Raw genomic sequence first — 16155 nt, 5'->3', positions numbered from 1 at the left:
AGGTTAACGAGCTATCAATGTATGGGACATTTGGAAAATTTCATGACAATTTTCAGTAGCTTTTTTCAAAATTAGTGTATCAAGGTATTGATAAGGAAAATCTCTCAAGAGAATTAAGTACAAGAACATCTTTGTAGATGGAAAACACTGCCTATTACCCAGTGTATGATAGGGTACTGGGAAATCGTGAGATCCACCAACACTTTGAAAATTATATAGTAATTATGGGTATTAAAGATAATTTTCTCAATCTTATATTTTCCAAACTTTAACATATACATTTGAATTGCAATTAACATATTTATGAATAACTTGCTAAATATTGTTTTATGATTTTACCAAGTTTCATATTTAAACAATTTTTAAAGTGGTTTAAAGTTTCCAAGACAAAAATTCAAGACAAATGTTTGCTGGTGTTGTATGCTTATTCTCAGTTGATTTTATACTCAGAGTTTAAAATGCTAATGTTTATAAAACCTTGTGATGAATTTGAATAAAACAGATACATATACTGCATAAGATATAAAAACTGTATGAAGTACTGGAAAAACAAAACCAAATGGGCAATTTTCAAATGATGAGAAGACATACAAACAGATCAAGATGGCTTTTGGATGCCTAACAGTGTTTGTTCTGGTGATTGGGCAGGAAGACAATTCCACTGAAATGAATATGCATGCTTTTGTGGTTTAACCAAATATATCTAAAGATTTCTCTATTGTGAATATTTATATAATTTACGCCACTCCTAAATGTCAAAACCTAACATTGTATATCTAAGTTTTGAATTGTTATTATAACATGGAGACCAAAAACCATAACAAATTATTGGTGCAAATACAGATTTTAATCATTTCATCAAGCAATTTGACAACCTATTTTCAAGTTAAACATCCATAATTTGAAACTGTAGAATCATCACTTCCACTTGTAGATATTTATCTAACAGGAAGGTATTTTTACAGAAGGACTTTTTACAAATGTTTATTGTAAGTTTCTTTTTAATAACTCCTATTTGAAAAGTCCCAATTTCCACAGCCAGACAACTAGATGGTTTGAAATACTTTCATGTGGTAAACAATTTCTCTGTAATAAACAAGAACAACTTGGTTATATAGAAACAGTAGAAAAATCTCAAAGTCATTGAACTGAGTGAAAAAATGACACATAAAGTATGTGATTCATTGTACACAAAGTAAAACAGAAAAAATATTGCATGGTGACAGAAATCAGAACGGTGCTGGCCAATTAAGAGTGATGATTGGTGAAACAGTTTGCAAAGAAACAATTTTGGAGCTGACGACTGTTTCTGTAACTTAAGTGAACCAGTGTTTACACAGCATGCACACTTATCTAAATTCATTGTTTCTCAACTAATATGTACATTTCATTCTGTGTACAGTTTTTATTCCAATGAAAAAGAAAAACAAAATATTAAGTATTGGACATATACGAAGCTATACACCATCTCACACAATTCATAAAGGTAATTGACATTAAGATTCTTAAAATGCATAAAAATTTTATACAAGAAATTGTACTTCTACTGTTTGTTTGTCTGAAACAGTCTCGCTATGTAGTCCAGGCTGGCCTCGAACTCATGGAGATCCTCATGGCTCAGCCTCCCTAATGCTGAGATTCCAGGTGTCCACGACCACATCCAGTTCAACTTCTGCTTCTTAGGGAAATACTGAAAAGTAAGGATTGACTTATTTAAAAAGACTATTTAGGCTGCCAATGGCAGGCTAACTTGTAAAATTTATTTTACACATCAATCTTTTGTAGTCAGTTGTTCAGCTATTGGGTCAAAATGGGACTTGCTTGTCTTTCCTGCTATGTGACAGGGAACGATGTGCTATGTGACAGGGAACAATGGCAATGAAGTAATGAGCAGTTTTAAACGTTAGTCCTCCAAAATGATAATATCCATCTATGACAAACCAAAAGACAGCACTCTACTAAATGGACAAAACCTGAGAGCTTTCCATCTAAAATCAGGAACAAGACAAGAGTGCCCACTGTCTCTACTCCCACTCAACATAGTTCTGGAAACACTAGGCAGAGACAAGAAAGAGAAATCAGACAAGAGAGAAGTAAAAGGAATAGAGATAGGAAAGGAAGAAGTTAATTATCCTTATTCACGGTTAACGTGATACCCTGAAACTCCTCAAAACTCCACCAAAAGTCTTCTAGATGTAATAAACACACTCAGTCAGCTGGATACAAACTAACACTCAAAAATCAATAGCATTCCTGTACACAACCAACAAATACACTGATAGAGAAATTAGGGAAACCACACCCTTCATGGTAGCAGACCAAAAATAAAACACAGGAATCAATGTAACAAAGGAAGTAAAGGACCTGCTTATGGAAAATGATCAAAGAGATGTTACAGTCCATCTGGAATCCTCGGTTGACCATTTTAGAGAAATAAATGAACATATTTGGAAAAGCAACACAAAGAGTTCCAATATATAAAAATCAGCTTCAGTAAGGAGAGTGACAGTTTAAAATCAGCTATTTTATAGAAATTAATTAAGGTAGAGGAACTCAATGATCTATTTGTTTTCTTAAGTTATATTCACTTGTGTCAAATTTTATTATCTTTTATTTACTTATTTATTTATTGCTGAAGTTCTAATACAGGGCTTTATAAAATTCAAGACAAGAACTCTACCACCAAGTCACATCCCAAGCCTCAAAATTTTACTATTTTGAAAAATAAGTACCCACAAAAGGGTCATGGACTATCTTTTTTGCCTTCATGCGATCTGAATTTATTCAACTCTGGAGTCCAAAAGGGGTTCACATGTTTTATCTTATTGTTTGTGTGAAAAGGGAGTCCATTGGATGAAGGAATTCCAGCTACCTCTATATGCTGGGGTGTACTTCTAACAATACAAAGGAATTAAAATTTATTCCCCATTTGTCACCAGAGAACCCACATACAGTATTTGCATAAAAGTTAAAAATATTTGACTGCTGTTTAGTTATTGCTAACATATGGTACATCACTTTGCCTGTTCCCATAAGGACAATTCGATATATTTTCCAACAGTCTTCAGTTGATTTCTCAATTTATACTTTTTTATTTGGAATTTTTAGTGTATATTAAACATAGTCTATTTAAACTGATTCAATGAAATTATGCCTTTTATTATTGTGCTCAACAGTTGTGTTGCCTATTTGCACAGATAATATTTTATTCCATGTCCATGGGTAAATTAACGTTGCAGAAGTCTAAATTCGAAGTGAGAATTATTTTTGGAAAATACCTTATGTTTAAAAGAAGTAAATTTGGTGTAAGTTATTTAAAAGATTGATTAATTGCTATTGTGGATCCAAAACATAATGATTTCAAAGCTATTTTAGCTAAATTTTAATTTATTAGATAAATGTCTTCTTACATTCATCAAGGACATGTATGTGTTATTACAACATAATGTCCATTTTAAAACATGTCACTCAAATAGCTATCTTGTCTAATGTAAATATTTGTATGTGGTAGCAAATATTTTGATGCAAGCCTTTCATCTATTTCCAAAATGTAACAACAGTAGTCCCCTTGATGGTCACTGAAGATGCAAAAATCAGAAAAAAATTCAATTCTTTAGACAAGTTTGAGCTCCATACTGAGGATCACCAAGCTTTGTACAACAAAATATCACAATAAAACTTACCAAGAAGATTTTCTTTTTCCTTTACTCAGGAAAAATAAAAGGTTGAAGATAAGAGGAATGAACGTAATATTTTTTATTTTAAAATTAAAAACAGAATAAAAACAATGGTACAGAATTTCAAAACAAAATAGGACATTAACAAAATTAATATATTGCATATTGTGATCTTCAAGGTAGTTGTTCAGATTACAAGACACAGGTATGAAAAAAATGATTTCTGTTAATTCATCAAAGATAACATAATATTTTGAATGTTAAATACTTTAAAATTTGGGAGCTAGGAAAATTTGTCTAAAAAGAAAGGAGTAAAATAGGTGACTGAGAGCAAACAAAATAAGGATGACGAGAGCTTAGGTACAGATATCAAAGTGCACTTAGATAGTCATAGAGTCTAGCAGAGTGTGCACCACATTTCAAATAACTACAAAAAAAGAATCCAAAGTTTCTCAACACATGGAAATGGTTTAAGGCTTCAGGAATCGAAATGTTGATTACCCTAATTTGATCATCACATTGTATACAAATGTAGAATTTCATATTACACTTCATAAATATATACAAATGTTATATTAATAAAAATATTTTCTCACATAAAACTAACCCAAACTAAGTTACTGTTTAAACTAGATTGAAAAATGTAATTATTTGTTCCCCCACATCTCATAAACACCACTACCTTTTACAGAGGTGAAGGCGAGGGCTACAAAGATTAATTTTTATTGGATGTATTTTGTGCTTATAAGCTATTTATTATTTGTGCGACTGAAAATATAAAGTGTTAATAATTACATTTGAATCTCATTAGATTTGGAATATTTTAACCCAGTTGGGGTTCCTTTTCTTTAATCCCTTTACACTTTGATCTCAGTGATCAGAGATAGTGTTGGGACAGAGAACCCCATTAAATTTCATCAGGGTCTCTTCCTCACGCAATTGGACTCCTCTCTAGAACTCCTCTCTAGACTCCATGATTCAAATGCTCCCAGTCAGCCATTGATCATGTGGAGTATCTTCATGTTTTATTTTTCTCTTTAGTGTCCAAATGCCTTCATTCATAAAATGACTTCATAGTCCTGTCGTGTACTATTCCTCTGCTAGACTTCTCCTTCACTCTTCCTTTTTGTTTTCTTGCTCTTGCAGTTTTTCCCTGTCCAGTACAGTACATACGCTACAGTCCACAAAAGTGATTCTAAACACAAAGTAGACACTCCTCAAACTTTTTGAACTACTCTTTAAATTCAAATTTCCCAACATTGCCTGCCAAGAACTTCATGATCATTGTTCCTGCTTGCTGCTTTTATTAATCTCTATCAAAGCACTCATCACAGCTCATCCAGTTGTGACCCTTTGACACTAGATGATGTGCTCCTGTGACCATGAATGTGGTGTGCCCACTTGACTAGGTTCAGAAACACCTAACAGATTAGTGTAACACAGTTCTGGGTGTGTCAGTGTTTCCGATATTGTTGGCCTGTAAACAGATGCAGGAAGGCCCATCCCATTTGTGGATGGCACCATCGATAGACCTGTCGCCTAGATGGAATAAAAATGCAAAAAGGAAATTGGTGCATTTTGAAGAACTCCTGTAGACTTAGTGAGTGTGTCCTTTGTTTCCATTGCCTGGAGATGTCTTCAGTCTTTCCAGGCTTCCAAAATAGATGTATATCGAGGACTCTCCAATGAGCTTCCTGGATCTTTTTTTTGGATTGAAAGTCACCCCTTGATTTCTCTTATTCTGTGGCTTTCATCTCCATGGGCTGAGCTGCTCCTGGATCCTCTGTCTCCAGCACAGAGGTGACCATGGCGGACTCTCCTGCCTTGAATCTTGTAAGCCTAATTAATCTTTTTGTGCAATTATGTATTTTTCTATTTATTCTGTTCCTGTAGAGAACTTCAACCAATAAAGTCCCGTTTAAAATTTTTAGTTTTATGTTTTTGTTTTGATTTATTCTGTACTGCACATAGACTCTTAATGCCTAGAAAAAGTGTATTTTTGAATTGTTTTATATGAAAGTCTCTCTCATTGGCAGAACATTTAGGAGGACATGAAGACAAGCAGGTACCAACCATCATGAACTAATAAATCTATAAATCAACTATATCATCATTTTGCAGCATGAGCTATTTGATCTATGGTGGACTAACCCTTTTATTTCCCTCACAAACACCATCTTTTTCTCTTTGCCCCAGAGGCAGTCACTATCATGGAGTGTCTGTATCTTTTCCATCTATCAACTTAGACTTCTACTAGATATTTATGAAATCATACACAATACAGTAAAAATGTATTCTAGGAGAATAAAATTATATTTTGCTCAGTGTGGTATCAGCACATTTAAATAATTACATGAAAAACATAAGAATTATGTTCTGCAGATTGTTTTATAAAATATATACACAATTATATACTTTCATGTGCATCATTCAAACATACTAACACAATCTCACAATTTGCGCATCAAATTTAGTTGAAATTGAATGTGCCCACAGGTGTAGTCACAGCCCAAATCAAGAAGCAAGATGGCGGCAGCATCATGAAGCTTTCCTCTGGCCTTGGCATTAAATCTCATGACTGCCTTAATGTCTAAGGCCAAAATGTAGTTTTGGCTTCTTTTGTACCCAGCACATGCCAAATCACACAAACAATATTCTTTTGTTTTGCAATTATGTTTTCTCAACGTGTTATTTCCTACATTCTTAAGTGTTCTTACATCTAAAAGTTCTAAGAGAACATGTTCACATCACTAGGCAAGACTGCTCTGTATTAACATACATGTTTAACATCTTCTAACACTAAAGTACATTACAGTTGTTTTTATTCTGTGACTAAAGAAATTAATTCTTTTATCCCCATTCACAATTATATAGGTATCTATGAGATAAATACTTTTGAAAGAGCATGTTAGTCCATAGGGATTTTGTATATTTTTCAACTCTAGGAGGTAATAATGAACAATTTTCCTATGAGACTTAGCCAAAATAAATAAATTTTCCTGAATATATTTGTGTAGGAGAGATATTGTGTCACCCCATATTTTGTCAGTGCTTAATATAAACATTCTTTAATTTTAAAATTATAGTGAATATCATTTATTGCTTTATCTCACTTTTTGCAGATGAAAACTTTTCATGTATTTGATATTCTTTTATGTAACAAGTATGAAAGACTTCGAGCAAGTTGTTGTATTATATTTTTAAAACACTTGTAGTTTTCCATATATTTTGGGAAAGACAACTTTATGTACAATATATTTTGAGTAGTTTTTTCTAATTCCTACACACGTAACATTGCTGTTACAACTTCACACTTGCAAAGGTTTAATTTAACATTTTTTTCACTTTAAGATTGTACAAAAAAAAGTGCATTTAATAGAAACTATGCTTGAAATTTTGAATGTTTTTTTTTTTCTCTGAGCTAATGATACAGAGTAACATGACAGCTTTGGATAGGGGGCAATGGAAGATAAACAAATGTAACTGCTTAAATAACCAAAAAACTTAAACCGTAGAGGAACCAAGCTCTTATTAAATATTTTCCTTTTTGTTAAGTGCATCCAGTGACTCGTTTTAAGAAACATTTTTAAACTATATATTTTGCATCATAAGGTCATAAACAGAATTGAAGGCATTATTTTATGTAGTGTAATTTTTTACCTTGTACATTCAGGCCTCTAAATGTAGATTTTAATGTGCAGTGTGAAATCAAAGACAAAGTTAATTTGTATCTATATATCTGTCAAATGGATCCTGAATTATTTATTTGAAGAATTATCAGGTCCTACTTGATCTGAGGCACCACCAAGTAAATAAATGAAGAATGTAAAATTCTCATAGATTGTAAATATATTAAACATCAAAGATAAATCTTAATAATAAAAGCAATCCACATAAATATATCAGCAAGTTTCACTGGAGAAACTGGAAATTTGAACTCAAATTTTATCTGAAAATACAAAAAAGCCCAAATCACCTCAAAAATGTTAAAAAAGAAATGTAAATTTAGAAAATTTACTTTACTATATAGAAAGTCTCATAATAGATTTAAAAAGATAAAGTAAGTATTGTATTAGTAAAATATCTAGGGCTGGGGGTTTAGCTCAGCAGCACAAGTGCCTGCCTGGCAAGCACAATTGTATCCCAGGTACAAATATATATCCCAGATCCAATATATATATGTATATATACATGATGGCCTATGGTTGTAAACACATTTCAGAAGGCTGAGGCAAATTACTGGCAAATTCTATCCCAGTTTGAGCTCTTAGAAGACTTAGAAAAATGTTGTCTCAAAATAAAAAATAAAGAGGTACTAGAGATGTAGATTAATGCAAAGACACTAGGTTCAATTCCCCAGTGCCACACACGCATAGAGAAAACACAGAAACAAACCCACCCACACATGATTGCTCCATTTATAACAAAGAAGACACAGAAATGCAGAGATGAACTTTTCAATAGAAGGTTCTGGATCAAATGTTTATCTTTGTAAGACAAGGAATCTTCCATAGATTTTTTTAAATTAATATCACTTAACATAAACCAATGTTTTTATAACTACATATGGAAAGCTAATGCAATAAATCTTATTCAAATATCAACAAGTTTTTTTAAATTATTGTAAAGATTTCTTATAGAATAGAAAATTTAAAATATTAGGCACAAGTGAAAAGAATCTATTATGACAGTAACAGAAGGATATTTTCATGTGACCACTAATTATGCTACATCACCTGGGCTGGATTAGAAAACATCTACCAGATTAATAAAACTCAAGTCTGAGTGTGTCTGTAGGGTTTTCAGAGATGATTAGCATGTAGGCCAACAAACCCAGGGAGAAACACCCGCTCCGGATGTGATGTGAGCAGCATCCGGCAGGCTGGTACCCCGGATGGGATAAAAGGCGAAGAACAGAAGGGTGCTCAGTTTGGAAGGGCTCCAGTGGACTTGCGCGGGTGCATCTTTTGCTGTCCTTGCCCTTGAGGTCAGTCCCAGTTTCTTCAGCCTTCCAGTGCAGACTCATACCAGAGACTGGCACAGTTCCGAGGCCTGAGACTTTGAACAGGCGCTGGAACCATGGTTCCTTTAGAAAAAAAAAAAAAAAAAAAACAGACATTTAAAAAAAAGATATCTGAATTGCCAAATATTTTCTTGATTTTATTGGTAATCAGTGCAATGAAAATAAAAATCAGAATCATACACTGAACAGTCACTCAATCACCTAAAATTAAAGCACAACCAAAAAAAACAACAATTGTAACAATTTATTTATTTTTATTTTTTGGTATGCTTGGGGTTGAACTCTGGGTGCTGAGCATGCTAGGCAAGCACTGTACCATTGAGTTAACTCACCTCCTACCCCTGAGAAATTGTAATTCTTATTCATTGCTTATAGGACTTTAATGTGTCCAACTACTTTGCAAATTTTTCTGTAGCATTACTGAAGATAAACATGTCAAGCTCGTAACTCCACTGGAAGGTAACTAATCCAAATTCATAGATTTGTTCCAAAAGAAGTGTACTATAAATTCCATAGCTCTCCAAAGCTGGAAATACACCAATGGATATCTAAGGGAAAAGGATTTAATAAACTGGAGTATGCTCACATGATGGCATAATATACAGTAATATAAATGAAAAACAATTACAAAAACATCAGTGAATCATACACACAAAATCTTGAGTGAGAGAAACCAAGCACACAATATGCACTGTACAACCCCATTTATATAAAACTCAGTATTAGGGAAAGCAAACCTATGCAGTAAAGGCAAAATTATGCTAAATATTTTCAGCTCTTCTGACAGTATTTAGATAAGAAAATAAAAATGAAGAAAGAACCCAATAGCATTCTGTTCTTCTTAGAGACAAAGTTTAAGCAGAGCACCCAAAATAATGGACCGACTGTTGCTGTGTTCCTGTGGTCAGATACATGGACTGATCCCTCAGAAATTCTCTGAACTGAAAGTAGGATTTGTGCACTGCATAGATTAATTTTAATGATAATGACAATAATAAGTCTAGGCATCTACACCTTCCAGTTTGTTGACATCTGGCAAAACTGTCATCTCAGTCAGGAGCAAAGAGCTTATTAAAACTTTACATGAGAAAGTAGCTCTTAAAGTAATTTCTTTTTCCCCTTTGGAAATATAGCTACTGAACCAGTTATTTTTGATAAAGGAGATCCTTCCCATTTGATAATCCAGGAAAAAAAGGAACTTACATAATATTTACAAAGTGCTCACTTTTACAGAGGATATGATGAAGCCATTGATTAGACATTGAAGGTATAATTTTTATTTGACAGATCCTAAAGTACCTTCTGTACCAGCTTCTCTGCATTAAGCAGGATGAAGCCGACGCCCCACAGCAGACCAGGATTTGGACATGGAGCACTTTAGCAGCATGCAGTCGGCCCCAGCATGCTGTGAACATATTCATAGCAGCCTCATGGAAGTCCCAAGACTGCTGAGCCAGCAGCTGTTCACTACCAACAGGGCTCCTGTCATTACAGAGCAATCTCTTTCCAGTTCTCCATGCAATCTTTTTATAGCACGAGGCTCCATCACCACAAGGCTCCTCAACAGTAAGCAGCTGATTGAGCAGAGAACTACTAAACATAAATAGCACCTCCTTAAGTGGACACATACCCACAGAAATAGCAACGCTGTATATCACAGTAGTGGGGATGTTTTGATTTACATACAGATCAAATCAAGGAAAATATATTGGAACTCAGCCAGAAAACTCAGTTCAGATGCATGAGAAATAAATATGTGCAATAAATAATTAGAAAAATAAGAAATTTAATTTTGAAGCACACTTCACTGATCATTTTCTGTTACTCCGAAGAGCACATAAATTGCATTTCTAAATATGATATCTTCCTCATTAGTCAACAGAAAACAGAATACATTTTGCAAGTTTATCTAGAAATGGAAAGACATGAGAAGTCAGGAGCCGCTGATTCCCTGATAGTCCACAGGTTACCAAGGTAACTATACACAGGTTGTTTATGTATACAATGGAATTAATAACTGCTCTGCACTGATTACATCAGAATTGTTCAGAGAGCACAGAATGGCTGTATGTGGTGACCCTTGCCATACTGCAAAGAGCTATAAAAGGGTAAGGTTTTAATATACAGTTATAACTAATCTTTGGATCCCTTCTGAATTTTATATATATATATATATATATATATATATATGGATATTTAGAGTATGAATACATACAAGTAAATAATAAACATATCATGTTGGAAGTTAATAAATACCACTTCTTTTTAATAAGCTATACTTACTTATTTTTGTAAATTCACTGGCTTCTTTTCTTTATATTTTGACTATTTCAAATGCCTATATTCTTGTTTCTAATTTCCATATTTCCAGTTCCTGACTATATATAAATTTGATATTTTCTCTAGTTTAGCATAAAACATCATCTCTTAGATATTTCTCAAGGCTTGTCTTTTTGTCTCAATATAATAGTTAACTCTCTTGATATAAGTTTATATCCTATAAATAAATTCAAATACTATACCTTAGTTTTGTTTTTATAGCCTTTCATGCTTTTAGCAATGTTCCAGGCAGAACTGACATTGTTGGTTACAAACAGCTATGACCAAGATCATCGTAACTCTTTGTTGCATGCGTACATACCCACGCACGTGCATACACACATCTACACGCACGCCTGTACATGAACAAACACACACAGAGCAGTAGGATTATGATCCTCTTCTCTTTCCAAAACACACACCCAGCCAGCCTTGCATGTAGCAGTGCTCAACTACTTAAGCATATATTGCACAAAGGACAACATAAAAAATGTAATTTAATTTTTTAATTAAACCTCCATTTCTACTTAATTGCGCACTACACCTTCTGCAGTGCAGAAACATAATGAGAAGGAAGCAATTTCCAACATGCTTAAAGGTCTTGCACTGCTCCAAGAAGAGCCGGTTTCCATAGCAACTAGCATACCACCCTCTATTTATTGCAAATAAATGACAAATCAAAAGTGCAGCTGTAATATCAGGGGATTCTGTTTCTCCCAACACAACGCAAAGCCACAAATACCTCCACTAGCGTGGATACTGCTTGCCATCACCTAATAAGTGAAAAATGGAGGCTTCAAAATGTGGTCTTTGCATGCAGTTTTCTGCATATGGTGACTGTCACAGTGACCTTGACTTCTAATTCTGTAAAATGCCCTTGAGTGAAGGAGCAAACAGAAGGCATTATTTTCATGATGCTCGACATTTTACACTGCAAATGAGATTTGTTTGTCTTAACCTAAGAAGCAAATCAAATTCTAAATTACATCATCTAATAGCGGCTGCTCTCTATATGCCTTCAACAGGATTATTAATTTGGAAATCCAACATCTGCAAAATACTAACCTGGCCTATGATGCTAAGCAAAGGTTTTGAGGTTCAGCTGGTCGTTTTTTTCTCTCTCCATCATGCTTTCAGTTAAATGACTCTAGACCTGGAAATTGGTAAAGAAGCTGGAGGGAATCCATCAAGCTTGCTCCTGACTGTACAGCTAAGTGTCAGGCTGCCTAAGTTCAAAGCCTTTTTCTCTATACACTTATACAAGTAAGATCTTCCTCCTGCATGTGCAAAGTACACAAGTACACACACACACACACACACACACACACACACACACACACTTATTCAGTAAACACTAGAGCTTTATTGCTTTACAAAAAACTACCCCCTCTTTTAAATTGTAACTAATTCATTAATGCTCTTAAGAACTGTTGCTGTTACAGAAAATAAAGTACATTTGAATAGAGACAGTTATTTTCTGACTGCCTTTTCTATAAAAATCTGGCAATTTATGGTCAGAGATATCATTATGCTGATTCATTAGTTCTCTTCAAAATATTCTTAAAGATATAGATATGTCACCATGCAATTGTTTATGATCAGTTATCTTTAGAACAAATATATTTTACATGTACGTATTGGAAATCTAAAGCTCCCAATTAAAATACATGCATGTGTGCCTGTGGTTTGTTGTGGTTTTCATGCTTTCAGTAAAGGTCAGAGGTTGCCCAGAAAGCCAGAGGCAGTGGCTTGTTATCATCTTCTGACAGCTTGTACGGTGAAAGCCTGCCGCATGCTGTGACAGGAGAACCGCCAGCTGTCCTTCTTCCTAGTGTCTGTCTGCAGCCTGTTCTTTATGTATCAGAACAGATTAATAGAGTGTTTCATGATGCACTATTAACCTCTCTATAACTTTTCACCATTGCTGTTCTCTGACGCCCTCACTTATCCCACTGAAATAAATGCAGGGTGTCGAGGGCTAACACAATCCATTTTGAGATTCACTAAAAATGCTTGTCTCACTTTCTATGAAAAAAATGTGGATTCTACGATGAACAATAGTTAGAACAAAACCCTCTCTTCATAAAAATCCATAATATACGAGGCCAACTATAGATAGTCATTCGTTTTAGTAATGATTTAGCATGATGACTATGCTAATCAGTCTATTATATATTGATTTATTGCTAAAGTCAGGGGTTCAGATTTAATCAACTCTCATGGATAAATAAAACTGCCATATTGTTAGCTAAAAATTGCATACAAAACAATTTTTACACTTAGAAAAATACTTTAAGCAGCTAAAAAGTTATACTTATTCAACGTAATATTTTGTACTGCTTCAGTGAATCAACTTTAATAAAAATAGAAATAAAATTCTGGGTGTGAACATTTTATAGGAGTAAAACTGAAATTTATTTGTGAGTCATATTTTTAAGTGAATGACTGCTGCTTGATTACAGAAAGCACATTTTACGGGGCTGGCCATTTAGCTCAGCGGCATAAGTGCCTGCCTTGCAAGCAGGTAGTCGTGAGTTCGATCCGTGGTACCGATAAAAAGACAAAAAAAAAAAAAAAAAAAAAAAAAGTACATGTTCATAGTACATAATAATTATGATCATGGTGGAGAGTGGCTTAATATACATCTTAATTATTTTTTCATATCTTTCCTTCTCCTTCCCCTTCCTCCCCTCCATCTCTTAGTTCTCTTCCATTTGCAAAAAATCTATCTCCTTGTTTCTTGTTACCTTTCATTTTGCTCTTCAATTTATTTGTGCTTTGTAGCTTTCCTGTAAAAGTAATCATGAGCTCTTTAAAACTGTATGTCTGATTTATTTCATTTAACAGGATGGTCTCATGGTGCATCTATTTTCCTACAAATAACTTGAGTTTATCTAGAAAGTGCATATAAGGAGCACAATTTAATAAGTGAAGCAAACTTTACCAGCACAGGGCTGGTGCCAGGAAAGACTTCATTTTAGAGCCGTCTATGGCTGAAGTTTCTGGTCAGTCCTTGGTCTGACTTTAGAGGCTCAATTTGCTGAGTAAATTATTTAACTTGTCATCATTAGCCTCCCTGGGATGTGAGGTAAAACCTGGCTGTCTCACAGCGTTAGTGTAACGAAGTATGAGTACATGAGGAAATGAAGGAAACTCTCTTCATCTGAGCACAGTAGGGAATTAATGAAGTTATTTCTCCATTTCCCTCCTACCTCTAACACAAGGATCCAAGAGTTCATTTAATTACTGAAATTTATTTTCCCAACGTTATACCCACTCACTGTCCCCTGGTCCGCCCTAGTATTCCTCCTGCTCCATCTATCCTCAAAAGAGTCTCTCCATCTTCTCAGAATTCTTCGGGTCTTACGGTCTTTTGAGGTTGTTCAGAAAAGAAGTCACATTTCTTTAAACAAATCTGAGACATTTACCATTTTTACTACAACAAACTCAATACTGAAGTATACAGAATGAGGTGTTAATGTTTTCACTGTAAGAATTCACAGGCAGTGAATTACCTGCTGGAGTTAATGACGTATTGTTAACTAATATATTTCCACTTATAACTAAGTATAGTTTTAGATATTCTTTTAGTGATTCTATAAAATGACATGTGAGGATTTAGATTTTATTTCCCACTCTAACCCAGACAAACACGTCACACATTCTGCACAACCTCTAAAATAATTTTATTATAATTTTATGAATTCATCTTTAAAATTATTTCCTCTCCTATCAACTTTTGTTTTCATGTCAATTAATAATTGCACATTCATCACTTGGCCTATTTACTATACTGAACACCTCAAGTACTTCTTTTCTTAGAGGAACCACTTTTGGAGCCTTCTGCTTCCTGTTCAGTTTCGGACACAACTTTGGTCTGTCCTAGTTTAATACACAGTTTGGAAACACTGTAATTAGCTCACAGGCCGTTAGCTTTCATTCTCTGTGTTGTGTCTCTCATGACACAGTACATTAATAAATTCCTTGTGAGTGGACTCATTCTTGAGATTTTCTGTACTGTGTGATGAAATACATAGTCATATTGGGAATATTTGTATGTTTAGCAACCAAGGTCAAATGCTAACAGCCACTACAAACCTGTAGTCAGCTGGCCAGAACCCATCTTCATTTGTCCCAGCACCACCAATAAATACAATCTATCCCTTTCAGACATACAAATAGGTATAAGCTCAACCCAACACATATCCTGACTGTAGCCACATTAGATCTGAAGCAGAAGACCTAACATGATATACCAGGGCTCTTGACTCACTAAAGCTGCAAGATAATAAACAGGGTTCTTAACCTAGGAAATTTGCAGCAATGTTTTTGCAATACAGAAAATAAACACTTCTTTCCAAATTGCCTTTCTTGTTTGTTCATTTTGATGTTTACATTCATAGTAAAGGATTTTTTCCCAAGTACCCCATGGTCTAAGCAATGACCTTACATTTAATCATTTCTCAAAGAAATCATAGGGATTTTGCATGTACTAAGGTTTGACAGTTTTGACCACAATTTTCTCACCCCCTACTGACATCCAAAAGTCCTATTCTAGGATGGCAGGAAGAACTACCTTAGAGAGAACAATAATAGTAACAATAATAATAACAATAACAATAACGTCCTTGCCTGCCTAAATACTGGCTAAACTTTTCAGTTCGAAATTTACATTAATTGATGTGATGATTAATCTTAATTCTAATCTTGGCTGATTTGAGATACAGCCAGGAGATTAGTAAAGCACATTTCTGGGTGTCTGGGTAGGCCAGGGGAACAGACTTTGGGAACAATCCCTGGTCGCTCATCCCTTCCTCTCCAGCTCTTCCCAACCCTCTTGTTTCCAACTGCCTCAGCAAAGCCCTTGTACAGCGAGAGCCACACCTTGGAGCGAGTGAGCCACGGGGCTGAAACCTCTGAAATGGTGAGTGAAATAAACTCTGCCTCCTTTGACCTGTCTATGTGAAGTATCTTGTGCCAGCAACAAAAAATGAGTCATTAATAGACTGTCTCAGTCACAAATCAATCCTACAGTCTATATACACTGACTATATGATTCAGTACTTCAAGATTTTGTCATTTTTTTCTGAACTTATCTGTAAAATCACTTAGCTTTTTAAAGAAAATTCTAAAGTA

General features: G+C 34.4%; 1 long non-coding RNA gene across 1 annotated transcript in view; it reads right to left on the bottom strand.

Annotated features, from left to right (window-relative positions):
- Positions 1-3741: 3741 nt before the first annotated feature.
- Positions 3742-16155, bottom strand: part of LOC134478061 (uncharacterized) — a 194402-nt gene continuing 181988 nt past the window's right edge. Inside the window, exon 8 of the long non-coding RNA XR_010050413.1 lies at positions 3742-8763. This is a non-coding gene — a long non-coding RNA (uncharacterized LOC134478061). The remainder of the gene's footprint in view (positions 8764-16155) is intronic.

This window comes from Cavia porcellus, unplaced genomic scaffold, assembly GCF_034190915.1.
Source record: "Cavia porcellus strain 051 isolate PalLab524CR breed Dunkin Hartley unplaced genomic scaffold, mCavPor4.1 scaffold_11, whole genome shotgun sequence".
In the NCBI taxonomy this organism is placed as follows: Eukaryota; Metazoa; Chordata; class Mammalia; order Rodentia; family Caviidae; genus Cavia; species Cavia porcellus.
Note: the sequence above shows the minus strand (reverse complement) of the source record. Positions and strands in the feature narration are given on the sequence as shown.